At 40.2% G+C, this 13567-nt stretch overlaps 1 pseudogene; it reads left to right on the forward strand.

The window, feature by feature from the left end:
- Positions 1 to 2766: 2766 nt before the first annotated feature.
- The window catches only part of LOC141991336 (large ribosomal subunit protein eL20 pseudogene), a 70867-nt pseudogene continuing 60066 nt past the window's right edge, over positions 2767 to 13567 (forward strand).

Below are 13567 nucleotides of genomic sequence, written 5' to 3' on the forward strand. Positions count from 1 at the left end.
ACAAAGCCTAAATTTCTAAACAGAACTTCTGAAATATCTGAAGTTCAACCTAATTACTTATTTTAAAACAATACTTTTCCATATACTTTTCCTGGAGTCTTTAAAATAAAGTATATTTTCCTTTAAACTGTGAGTAGATAGAAATTATGTTAATTTGATTTACAGCCAAACATATGCTTAGCAGTACCACATCTGAGTAGTGGTAATACTTTATTCTTCTATGAGATATGTCATCTGAAGTTTGCAAAGCACGTTACGTGCATTAATTAAGCCTCACAACATCTCTAATGTATATAAGGATCATTTCATTCTCCATTTCATTAAGCCCAGTTCAGCCTATCCCTGCTTAAAATATCTGTCGCAAATTAGATTTTAACCTGCTTAGAGAGTGCGCAACTATTGCAAGCTTTATAATTGTCTGCCCCACTGTTACCTCCTGATGAGCTTCAAGTCTGTGGTTCTGCCCATGAGGAATTTTTTCCTGTCCTTTTGAGGACAAATGCTCATCACATTACTGTAAAGAACAACTTGACATCTGGCTCATTTTGTCTCAGGAAACTGGCCACCTGAGTTTTATATCTGATTTCTTAAGGAAACTGGAGTGCTGAACTATAGTACGCTCAAACTCAGCCGCTGTCTGTCTATTTTTATTTCATTCTTCTTGTAATAGAAACGTCAGTTTGAGTGCTTTACATACAACAGGATAAACAGAATGGTTAAAATTCGATATAGGCAGCAGCAAACAATTCCATCATCTTGGCAAACATAGCCTTGCAATTTTTTTCTTAGTACAGTAGGTAAAATAAGTCTACACCTGAGAACTTGGGAGATCTGTAGGTAGCAAAAAGTCTCCATAGACCCTTGAAAATTTTAATTTTAAATTGTTTATATCTATCTCTCTATCTCTCTATCTATCTATCGAGAGAGAAATGTATGCTAGCTCATTTATTTCCATAGCTTGTGAAGGTTGACAGCCCTGGAGATTGAAATCCTCTGTGTATATACTACCTCTTGAATGTGTCTCAGCTCTCTTCTGCAAGGATCACCACTGGGGTAAGGATGGTAGTTACAGCTTCATGCTATTCAAAACTTGGCTTTCTGCTTAGTCTGCCAGTTATGGTGATGGTTTTGTGGTGATACACCTAGTCAGTGGTAACTGGTAGAGCTGGTTGAAAATCTTCCTTTGATGTTCTTCTATGGGTATTTTTGCAAAAAAATAAAATGTTGTTTTGGCAAATGTGATTTTACCAAATATTCTTCTTAGAGTGTCCTCTGCATATTCCCTCTCATGGGGTGCTCTGATTAGTGCAGCCTGAATGGTAGATTTCATCTGCCTCATGCTCACGCAGCTCCCTCACTCCTCCCTCTGGTGAATGTAAAAAAGTTCCAGGGTGAGGATATAAAAGGGACATGGCGCTCCAGCTGTTCCAGTTCCTTCCAACCATGACAAGCTGAACCGTTTAGGAGATGCTCCAGGGTCTTCCTGTATCTGTACTTTGCTATCTATTTATCTATTATAATAGTACTCCTTTAAATAGTGTAGATAGTTGAACTTGAGATGGCAAAACAAAAGAATATACCAAAGAATAAAAAACCTGGTTTCAAGAGATGTGTATCATGTGCATCTGACACACATGCTACGCACCTGGCATACTTGGGAGAGGAACACTCACCCTTGAAATGCTCAGTTGGGTTAACTTCTACAACTTGAGCAAAGAGCGAGACAGAGTAGACCTCAGGAGATTTTAGTACAAGAAGCACTGTCAGCAAAACAATCCAGAACTGAGAGAGGACAGGGTTTGAGCAGGTCTCAGAGACCAGCATCTCTCAGTGAGTCTGCTGGGAAGAAGGACAAACCCTCTTCCTGAATATCCAGTACTAAAGGATCCAGTAGTGACAAGGATGAGAAGAGCAACACTACTGGGGTGTCAGCCTCTGTTTCCAGAGCCAGTCCTGTTAGAAAGGACTCAGCTGTTATGACAAGCATGCACATGCAATCCTCGATGGTGTCAGCCTCTTTACAAAGAGCCAATCTACCCAAAAGACTCATCTAACCAGAACTCTTCAAGGAATCCATTCTGGATACACATTCTCATAGTAGAATTAGGAGACTTTTTTTTTTTTTTGGAACTGATAGTGTTGGATCAGGATGAGCTGGTTCCAAAAGCAAGAGCTAACAAACATATATGATGAGGAAATGATAGAGGCAGTAGCCAGTATCAAAACCACACTGCAACAGATAGTCAAGGCACAAGTTCATTGATCAAATCTGTTGGTGATCGAGACAGGTATAGCAATTAGGAAGGAGTTGGACATATTGTTACAACCAATTCAATTACGTGTTTTCCCAGGGAAGAGTGGAGGAGTGAAAGAACTTAGGATCTCTCCTCTACTTCCTTCACCTACGTCTCTTTCTGGGTCCCCAGAGGAGACTTTTTCTCCGCTGTCCTTTACTCAATGAAGGAGATTGTTGTCTCTGTTTTTTTCTGAACCAAGAATATACTCTGATCAGAAAAGGAGTACAGATCATGAATTGGATCCAGAGAGAGAGAGAGTACTTTAACATCCTCATTCACATACCCTCGATCCATATAGACAAAAATATTTCCAACTGGATCCGAGTATGGTTTCTGGCCTGACTGGCAAGAACCCCCTTAGGTTGAATGGTCACATTATCAAGAGGTCTCTCTGTATAAGAATAGACCTTTGCCAGTTTGGTATTGAGAGGATGTTCAGTTATCAGATCCAAAGGATTTGGATCTGGCAATGCATCTAAGTCCTGACAAGTATCCTACAGTAGTAACAGATTTGTTATCAGAGAAGAAAGCATTAATGGAGTTACAAGAGTTGGATACAGATTCTGGAGGGATACCATCTCCAAATGAAAATGTTGGTGACACCTTAGCATTGTTGCCATCAGAGGATTTGGTGACCTTCCATGGGCTGGTCGATCACATGGTAAAGATATTGATATTTCCTCAATTTTGGTTGAAGAATTGTCTCATCCTGATTTTAATATTTTTGGGCAATCTACCAGAAAACAGGTCTCACTTCCCTCGTTGGAGGGATTGTTTCAGCCAGAGAAAAGGGTTTGGAAAACTCCCTCATTCTTTCAGCCTTTATATAAAAAGAAAAAAAAAGCTGACAAATTGTATCAGTTTCCTCAGGAAAGCCTGGTTGTGTTTCATATCCTCCCATCTCCTAATTTGTTAGTGATAAAGGTGACACAACAAAGATCAAAAGATGCCCAAGTTCACTCTACTCCTTCAGATAAGAAAGGAAAAGACTGAGGGTAATTGGGAGAAAAGTGTTTTCTTCATGGATATATCAAATTATGAAGCTGTCATGACTAGATAACAATACCACTTATGGGGGAAAGTGCTCCATTCTTAAAAGCTGTGCCAGAAAAGCATTAAAAAGTTAGTGAAAGCCCTTCTGATGGAGGGGCAGAATGTTGCTAAACTTCAGCTAAGAGCAGCTTCTTCAGCTGCTTTTGCTAGGGTAAGAGCTTCAGATATCACATTAAGAAAACATGCGTGGCTGAGGTTGGTGGGTTTCCCTCAGGAGACAATGATGAGGATTGAAGATATTTTCTTTGAAGGAGATGGTCTGTTTAGTGTGCAGACTGAAGAGGTGCTGGAAAAATTAAGAATGTAAAATCTACAGATAGATCTTTGGGTGTCTTTATTACAGCAAAGAGATCATCATTGGCTCCACTAGTCAGATACCAAAGACAATACCCAACTTCTTCAGCAATTCTTTACTACTATCAAAGAAGGAATAATTAACCACCAGCCTTAGCATCATACTTCCCAGCATCAACACCAAAGAAAAAAGTCAATTTGTAATAATAGGGGAAAACTTCCAATTCTTCATCTTCTGTGATTCCTGCAAGGTCTCAGATTTGACATAAGAACACAACTTCCAAAGAAGTCCAGTTAGACATCTTTATCCCTCTGTTTGGGGGCTATTTGTCCCACTTTTATCATCAGTGGGAATTAATAACAAACGGATTCTGGAGGTTAATGCATGAAGTTATTCAATACAGTTCAAGAACCTTCCTCCCAACAATTCACCAGTTTCATTTCGGTCCGGGATCCAGTTAATCTCTGTCACTGTTCAAGGCAACTGCACCTGTATTTCACCTAAGTAGTTCAGGAAGGACACCCACTCTTGACTTCCAGGTCCTCAGCTGTTGCATTTCTGGGTGGAGTCCCTTGTCTCTGTATCTTTTCTGACTGGGGGGCTCCCAGGCTGCACTGTGTATTTCTCAGCAAAGAGACTGCCTAACCAGGCCTGCTTGCTTTCTCATCAGAGAATGATACAAATAAAGGTTACCTCACATTTCTTTCTAAGCAAGCCTCCTTCATCCTAAAGGTAAAAAGCATTACAGAGAAAACAATAAATGCACACATGCTAATAAGCTTACCAAGCAACACCCCACCTAGGGTTTTTTTTTCTGGTTACAAGTTCATCACAGCTTCAGCTCAGAATAAGCTTAAACAGTTTTATGAGGCCTTCCATAAGGATTGGGGCCCTCTGTGGACCAGGAGTCCTGCCCTTTTGTTGGATCAGGAAGAAGGCACTGAGTCGGTTTAAAACCCAGGCTTTGATCCAGAAGTCTTTGCTTTATCGGGTCTCTGGAAAATCCAGTTTGAACTAGTATATGCATATCACTCCAGGAGGCTTCAAAGGCTGATAATAGAGGAAGTTCATTAGCATTCCCCCTCCCTACTAGAGAAGGTACATACTGTGTCACCACAAATACATACATATTTGCATTTTTAATACAATGTTCCCCAAATATATTAACATAATTCAATAAGGTTTAATTTATTCAGTAAAATTTATCTTAATTCCCTGAGGTTTATTCAGGAAGTTGTCAGTCTGTCACAATCTCAATTTGCTCAGAAAAGAGGTTCAATCTCTATTGCAGTCAAGAGCAAAGGAGGTAGTGCCATGTGATCAGAAAACAAGGGGTTTTTATTCATGTTATTTTCTAATTCCAAAAAAGGATGGGGCCCTCCATCCTACTTTGGATCTTAGAAAATTAAACACCCTTAGAAAAAAATTTCATTTCTGCATGTTATCTCTAACTTCTAGAAGCTCTTCTCTCTCTTCAGGATTAGTTTGCCCCTCTGGATTTAAAAGACGCATATTTCAATAAGGCTATGTCACAAAAATATCTGCATTTCATGGGTGGAGGGGACCATTTTTCAGTACAAGGCCCTCCCTTTTGTGTTACCACAATTCTGAGGGTGTTTACAAAATGCCTGTTGGCAGTGGTAGCATATCTAAAGAGGCAGGGGAGGTATGTGTTTCCTTTCCTAGGTGACTGGCTAATGAAAGTATCGTCAAGGGAGAAAATCCTCTTACATATAAAACAAATGTTTGCTTTTTGTCAGTCTGGGATTACATGTGACCTGAGAAAAAATGGTCCTAAATTCAACTTGGAGAATCCCTTTCTCCCAGAGGAAAGGTTTATAAAAATAAAAGGGTCAGTGTTATTTCCTTCTCCAGTTCCCGCAACAGCCAAACTTCCCTTCCACCTTCCATTTTGTCAATGGGTCTGTCATAAATATAAAGGGAAGGGTAACCACCTTTCGGTATACAGAACTATAAAATCCCTCCTGGCCAGAGGCAAAACCCCTTCTTCACCTGTAAAGGGTTAAGAAGCTAAGATAACCTCGCTGGCACCTGACCAAAATGACCAATGAGGAGACAAGTTACTTTCAAAGCTGGGGGGCGGAATAAAGGGTCTGTCTGTCTGTGTGATGCTTTTGCTGGGACCAGGTCAGGAATGCTCTTCAGAACTTTTCTTAAGTTAGTAAGTAATCAAGCTAGAAATGCGTTAGATTTCCTTTTGTTAAATGGCTGGTAAAATAGGTTGTGCTGAATGGAATGTATATTCCTGTTTTTGTGTCTTTTTGTAACTTAAGGTTTTGCCTAGAGGGATTCTCAATGTTTTGAATCTGATTACCATGTAAGGTATTTACCATCCTGAGTTTACAGAGGTGATTCTTTTACTTTTTCTTTAATTAAAATTCTTCTTTTAAGATCCTAATTGCTTTCTCATTGTTCTTAAGATTCAAGGGTTTGGGTCTGTGTTCACCTATGCAAATTGGTGAGGATTTTTATCAAGCCTTCCCCAGGAAAGGAGGTGTATGGCTTGGAGGGATATTTTGGGGGGAAGACGTCTCCAAGTGGGCTCTTTCCCTGTTCTTTGTTTAACACGTTTGGTGGTGGCAGCATAGAGTTCAGAGACAAGGCAAAGTTTGTACCTTGAGGAAGTTTTTAACCTAAGCTGGTAAGAATAAGCTTAGGGGGTCTTTTATGCAGATCCCCACATCTGTACCCTAGAGTTCAGAGTGGGGAAGGAACCTTGACAGGGTCTATTGGCATCGACCATGTCAGTGACACCATATGCTTGTCTTCATCTGGGTTAGCAAAAAATTCAGTTCAGTTCAGTACTGGTTAGCAAAAAATTACAAACTAGGTGTAGACCGCATGCATCGCAAACTGGTAATTCCATAGTAGGTGTTAACATGGCTGGTGGACAAGCACTCCAAATGTCATGACGGGTACACCTTTCAGTCTTCATTTGCCATCAGTAATACTTACTTCTCATGAACTTACATTGGGATGGGGAGCCAATTTAAAGATAAATCTGTTAGTCAGAGCTCAGTGGTCACCAGAAGAAAATAATCTACATATGAATATCTTAGAGTTGAGCACAATCAGGTTAGCTCTAAAGGCATTTCTGTCTCAGGTCAAACAAAGGGCAGTTGAGGTGGACACAGACAATAGGATATGATTACATTATCGGAAAGAAAACGTGGGGCTCATTTCCCTACAATTATGCATAGAGACAAAGCATTTTTGGGAGTGGTGTATAGATGTTCACTCAATAGCAACCCATGTATTGGAGGGGGAAACAACACCCTTGCAGCTTTTCTGAGCAAGTTGACTTTTCAGATGCACAGCTGGTCTTTGAAAGACAGGGCAGTAGCACACCTCTTCAGTTTATGGGTGAATCTGATTATATATCTTTTTGTATCCAGCAACAACAGGAAGTGTCAAACTTTGTTTGAGAGCAGAGGGACAAAGGGACTCAACATCAGATGTATTTCTAATGCACTGATGTCGGGGCTTAATGTATGTTTTTTCCTATTTCCCCTCATTAAGAGAGTGATAAACAAAATAAAACAAGGCAAAGCCAGGGTAGTTTCGATAGTGTCAGCCTGGGCCAGACAACAGTGCTAACTAGACTTAATTCAGCTGGCAGGGGTTAATTGAGCTTCTGCTATTAGTACTGGACTTGTCACAACAACAAGGGCTGGTTTATCACTCAGATCTTCAGTCTCTTCAGCTAATGGCATGGGGAGTATGACCCTGGGATTGTTAAAGAATCTTGTTCATTAGATGTGCAAACTGTTTTGATAAGTTCAAGAATGAGTCCACAGAAAACTTATACTTATAAATGGAAAATATTTTTGTTGTGGATTTCTATGTATGATATGGATCCATATACAGCTCCAATTATATTAGAATATTTATTGTATCTTAAGAAAGCAGCTTTCACTATCTTCAGCGAAAGTTCACCTTTTAGCCTTATCAGCATACTCTATACCTGTGGATGGTAAATCACTTTTTACTAATGATACAGTTAAAAGTTCTTAAAGACAGTAACAATTTATATACTCTAGTAAGACACCTTGTGCCATCCTGGGATTTGAATTTAGTGCTATCACAGTTGATGAAGCTTCCCTTCGAACCTTTGGGAGATGGTGCTTTGTTCCATCTGTCTATTAAGACAGTATTTTTGAAAGCTATCACTTCTGCAAGGCATATAAGTAATTTGTTCCTTCCTCAGGGAATTATAACAAATTCTACTAGATCAGACAGGGTATCTATGACTTTTTCTATACATATTCCTTTAATACAGAGATGTAGAACAGCAAGATGGAATGTTGTCCACACATTTATTAAACGTTACTTCTTAGATTTAGAATCTAGATCTGATGCAAAATTTGGCAAGGCATTTCTGCAATCCTAATTCAATTAGCACTGCATGGTCCCATCCTCCTGAATCAGACTACTCCTTTTAATCTGTCCTATAAGTGGGAATATGCAGAGAATGCCCAAAGAAGAAATGAAGGTTACTTACCTGTAACCAGAGTTCTTCAAGATGGACTCTTCAAATTCACTTTCCTCGAAGTCCTGCTTACTAAAGGGTTTGGTGGCAGAGGAAGGAACTGAGGTGGCTGGATCACCATACTCCTTTTATACCCTCGTCCTGGAATGTTTGATGTTCACTAAGGGGAGGGCAAGAGAGGTGCGTGAGCGCTACTGTGTTTACTGCTAGCTACAATTCTACTGTTCAGACTGCACCAGTCAGAGTACCCCCTGAGTGGGAATATGCAGAGTCCCTCTTGAAGGACATCTGTCACAAGTAAGTAATCTTCATTTTTCAGTTTTAAATGAAAATATTAGAAAATTTCAGTGGGAGATAATCACTTCTGACCAGCTCTGAAACTCACTTGTTTCCTATACTTTTATCCACCGAACAGTCAACACTTCACAAATTTAAGATATTATCAAGCTCATCTGGATTTGAACTGGCAACCCTAGCTGTGAAAGCCTTTGTAGCTCATTATAATTTACTGAATCAATATGTCCTCTTGCCAGGATCATTTTAACCAGTCATTAATAGTATGTATGATTTGGAACAGCGTGCTTGCTGTGCTTTTTAAATTTCCATGCAGTTAATAGCTTCAATTATTCAAGTACTCTTCCAGTAACTATCAAGAAGACTACATGAGCTGAATATTGTTGATGGATGACCGAATTAGTTTTAAATTAAGCAGAATACATTTTATTACCTGAATCACAGACTGTGACATCGGGTAACCTTAGAAGTATGACAACTTCTCTGATAAAGGCCAACTTGTCTTTTAGCAGACATTTGAAGGCTCGTTCACTTGAAAGTGGTACTTGAACTACAGAGGAAAGTATTAAATGTATCAGAATCAGGGCCACTGCAGGCTGGAAGTTGGAATGGGAGTTAAGTGAGCCTGTGCCAATGAATAGATAAAGAGGACTGTTGCTGAGCTTGAGTAGCTTTTCTTTTTAAAGCTGTTGCTTGCAGAAGGTGTCTGAAAGACTGACTCCTTGCACTCCAGTATCCACATCTCCTCTCGCCTGCTCCTCTGCCTATGTTTCAAACAGGCAAAGAAGGGCCTGAGAAGGCAGGGGTGGAGAGACAGGTGTGGAGGGCCAGTGCTGAGCTCTGCATGTCCAGTGTTCAGCTCTCTTCCATGGGCAAGGAACTAAGAGGGGAAGATCCAGCCCCAGTAAGAACTTTAAAAAAAATCACAAAACAGTCACATGTAAATAAATGAAACCCACAACCAGCGCAGTTCAGGAAACACTAGACTGAAACACCATGGTGGCGTTGGAGGATGGGTTAGGTACTGAACTTGAGCCAGAAGGTGTCAGTCTTTCTGATCCTGAGCCCCTAATCAGAAAGGAAGAAATCATCTCATAAAGGTAGTCAAGGGAAGTTTCAGAAATGCTCTATTCCCTTGTTCAGTGTCTGCCTCCTGCTACAATGCAGTGACAGAAGGTGGCTCCTGAGGCAGTCTTTCCTTTACAGTCCCCATGGTCCTCCACATGTGCCATTGTTGAGGTGAACAAAGATGGAGTTGGGGAGAAAAGCAAATTATTCCTTCATCTGTCTGGTTTACATTGCTGCTAATGCTAGCAAAGCTGACAAGAGATGCCACTGAGGAGGCTGCTTCTGAGGAAAGACTCTCCTCGGTAGCCATGGATCTAATTAGGCAAAAATAAACAAGCAAACACATTTCAAAGACCTGCTGCAAACCATGTAGGTGTTGGAGCACTGCACAGAAGCTTGCAAGATTTATTTTTTATAATGAAAAATGTTATGTAAGCTAATCATAGGGGTTGCTGCCTATAATAAATCATCCATTATGTGGGGTTGGGACTTCAAGCAAACTTTTTGTGCAAGAGATTGCATTTCTCATCACCCAGCAGTGGAGCAGGTGACTTCCCACTTGACATGCCATTAGTTTGTGCAGCGTATACTTCTGGCAGTAATATTTTTATATATTTTTGAATAACTCTTGGAAATTAAATTACTATGTGTGCTGTTTCCATTTGCTTTCATTGTAGTTACTGCAAGTGGTGCATAAGCTAACTTTCTTTCTATATTGTATGCTGGTACAGTAGAACAAAGATAACATGCATCTAAAAATGTGTAGTAAAATAACCATAATAAATATCATCCCACTCCCTCAATACAGAGAATGTGATAGAGGAATTTATGGTTGACTTTGTGGTGATGAAATAACTTTGCTTTCTGTGAAAGCTGTTTTGTCATTGTCAGCTCCCACCATTTTGTTTTTTACTTTCACATATCAGCTATTTTTATTTTGAGATTATGTATTTTTTACAGTTGTAAGGGAAACAACCCTATGTCACCTTTGCTGACTATTTTTCTTAGTTTACCTTGTCACTGGAGTATTAACTCATTTTCAAATATTTTCTCTTTCCAGTAAATCAGTATCAGCAGAATGTTGTTCATAATTTATGATGCTGTGTGTGTGTCTGTGCCTGTGTGTTTGGTTCCCAGAGACATGTCAGCAAGCATCACATCTCTGGCCGCAGTTTAGAACCCTACGTGACAAATGCTACACTTAATGGAATATTCTATAAATAATTATAAATATTATTATAATCTTATAAATTATAATATTATTAAATATCTATTCTATAAAATACAGATGGGGGCATTATTTTGGTCATAAGGAAACTGTTTGTGAATGAATTTATTTTTCTTAGGAAAGGAGGTGATTTTTATGGTAACATTTATTTTTCATGTGGTTGCTGGTATTAAATATCCTCAGTGTAACTACACTAGAATGATCTTTAGGTGTAACAGAATGTAGTGTCTGCTCAGGCCTCTGCTGACCATTGCAGCTTGATCAAACAATCAGAAGTTCATTCGATAATCATATAAAATCACATGAATGATCCCAAGTGAGAGATTTGTTCTCAGTGCAGGAAAGTAACTGATGCCCTCTGAAATGTCAGTATTGTAAAGATTTCACCTGATGAAGACTGAAAGCCTTGACTCCATGCTTAGGGGAACAAGAGAAAAGTTCCGCAGTAACACTGTTGGAAATTTCCATCTAACAATCTGTTGTCAAAAGCATTGGTGTGAGGCCCCAAATGTTTCCCAGGCTGCTTGCTCCAAAGACAAGAGCAACAAAGTACTCATTTTCAATTACCATGGGACTTTAAAATATAAACCATGTTCCTCTGCTGTCAGCTGCTCCGAAAGCTGGAAAAGAAAATCAGCAACATCTCTGTTGTACTGTTAAATTGTTTGATTGCTCTCTTAGTTCATATTTATAGCCCTTATGGTTAACGTAAGTAAAACATTTTACACTCACAATATTGCCTTTAATGTAAACAGTATAAAATATTGGGTTCTAATAGTATTGAAATATTTTTCTCATCTTTACAAAAAGAGTGAAGAATCTAATCTATCTCATTAATTCAAGACTCACCTAACACACAAGTAGATATCGAATAACCGAATAGCCATCCAATACAATTTCTAGGCCTACAAATTCCAAGTCTTTATGAGTATGGTGGTTGGATTATACTTCAGGTCTCTGGATCAGGAAAAAAGATATTTAGTGTGAAATGCTGAAGCTGAAGATGAGGGGAAACAGAATCAAATAAACCAGTAATAATTGGTGACTTAAACAGAATATAAATACTGTGACAGGGTCAGGCCAGATGGCTACAGGAGAGTAATAGAAGGCAGATATATTAGCCCCAGGTTAGGTAGGTCCCTCTTCCCTGGGTAAGGTAACAGGGAAGGTTCCAGAACAATCAGGAACCTTCTGTAGACAATTAAGACAGACAGGCTGATTAGAACACCTGCAGGCAATCAAGAAGCTGCTAGAATCAATTAAGGCAGGCTAATCAGGGCACCTGGGTTTAAAAAGGAGCTGGGAGCAAGAGGTGCTTGGAGCTGAGAGTGAGAACGCATCCTGTTGGAGGACTGAGGAGTACAAGCATTATCAGACACCAGGAGGAAGGTCCTATGGTGAGGATAAAGAAGGTGTTGGGAGGAGGCCATGGGGAAGTAGCCCAGGGAGTTGTAGCTGTTGCACAGCTGTTCCAGGAGGCACTTTAAACAGCTGCATTCCACAGGAACCCGGAGTAGAGGGCGGGCCCGGGTTTCTCCCAAACCTCCCAACTCCTGGTCAGACAAAGGAGGAGTTGACCTGGACCGTGGGTTCATGAAAACGGCCAAACTGAGGGCCCTTGTGAAGCTCCACGGCAAGCAAATCCGCCAATAAGCGCAAGACCCACCAAGGTAGAGGAGGAACTTTGTCACAATACATTAGGTCAAAGTTTAGGGAAGCAATTTCCCAATGCCTCAAACAATTACTGCTTAGAATATCTAGTTACAAAGCAGATGAGAAGAGAGATTACTCTCAGGTTAGTTAGAAATAACACAGAAGGAATTGATTCAGGAAGTAGATGCAGTAAGTAAAAGTGTCCATAATTATGGTGAAGTTCAAACTTTTAATGCAGGAATTATGACAAAAATTGAACAGCGTTGGAGAGGGGCTAGTGGACAAATTGGACCACTCATTTGACCCAACGTGATGATTTATATTTTTTTTATTTCAGAATTTCACAGTGTATTATAAACTCTTCAGGGCAGGGACCATCTCTTGATATTATGTTTTACAAGGTCTAGCGCAACTGGGCATCAAGGTGCTATAGCAGTATAAATAAAAACAAAAATAATGAAGAAACCTACAGGGGTCATCATTAACATATTCTCATTTACCAGGAGTAAACACACAGTGGTATTTCAGATACTGTACTTTTTTCTGATTCTAAGTACATTATGATGGGGTGGAAACCCCACACTAGCACTGAACGTGTTAGCAGTGGCCTGAGGGCTCAGTTAACCCGGTTGCTGGCACCTGGAGGGGCATTAAGTTGGTCAATTAGCTGATCCACCTGGAAAGGAGTCAGGGTTCCTTAAAAGGACTGAAATCTCAGCTAGGGAGAGACCCTAGAGAGGAAGCTATGAGTTTCTGTTCTCTGAGAATGGTCTGATAGATGTTCAGAGCAAGGAGAACTGGGAAAGGTCAGGGGAGTTCACTCCTATGATGGGTCTCAAAATAGGCAAAAGGCTCCAGAGAGGCAGTTCTAGTGTGCCACTGTTCAGCTAAGGAGCAGAGTAGTTGGGGAGATTTGTGAAGGACTAAAGTTCAGGCTCAGAAGGAGTGGAAGTGAGTTCGTACTTTTGGGTTGGGATTTGTTGGAGAACTCCAGGGAGGAATCCTCTGAGACACTGCCCTGAAGGAATGGTAAAGCATGACAGGAATTCAAGTGCACAGTGAGCCCAGGAAGGGGCTGGTTGGACAGGCCGGAAGACAGGTTGAGGTAGGAGGAAGTCCAGGAAGGAAACAGGGGGCCTAAATATAGAGCTCTTGACTATTTATTATGT

Source organism: Natator depressus, chromosome 7 (genome assembly GCF_965152275.1).
Source record: "Natator depressus isolate rNatDep1 chromosome 7, rNatDep2.hap1, whole genome shotgun sequence".
In the NCBI taxonomy this organism is placed as follows: Eukaryota; Metazoa; Chordata; order Testudines; family Cheloniidae; genus Natator; species Natator depressus.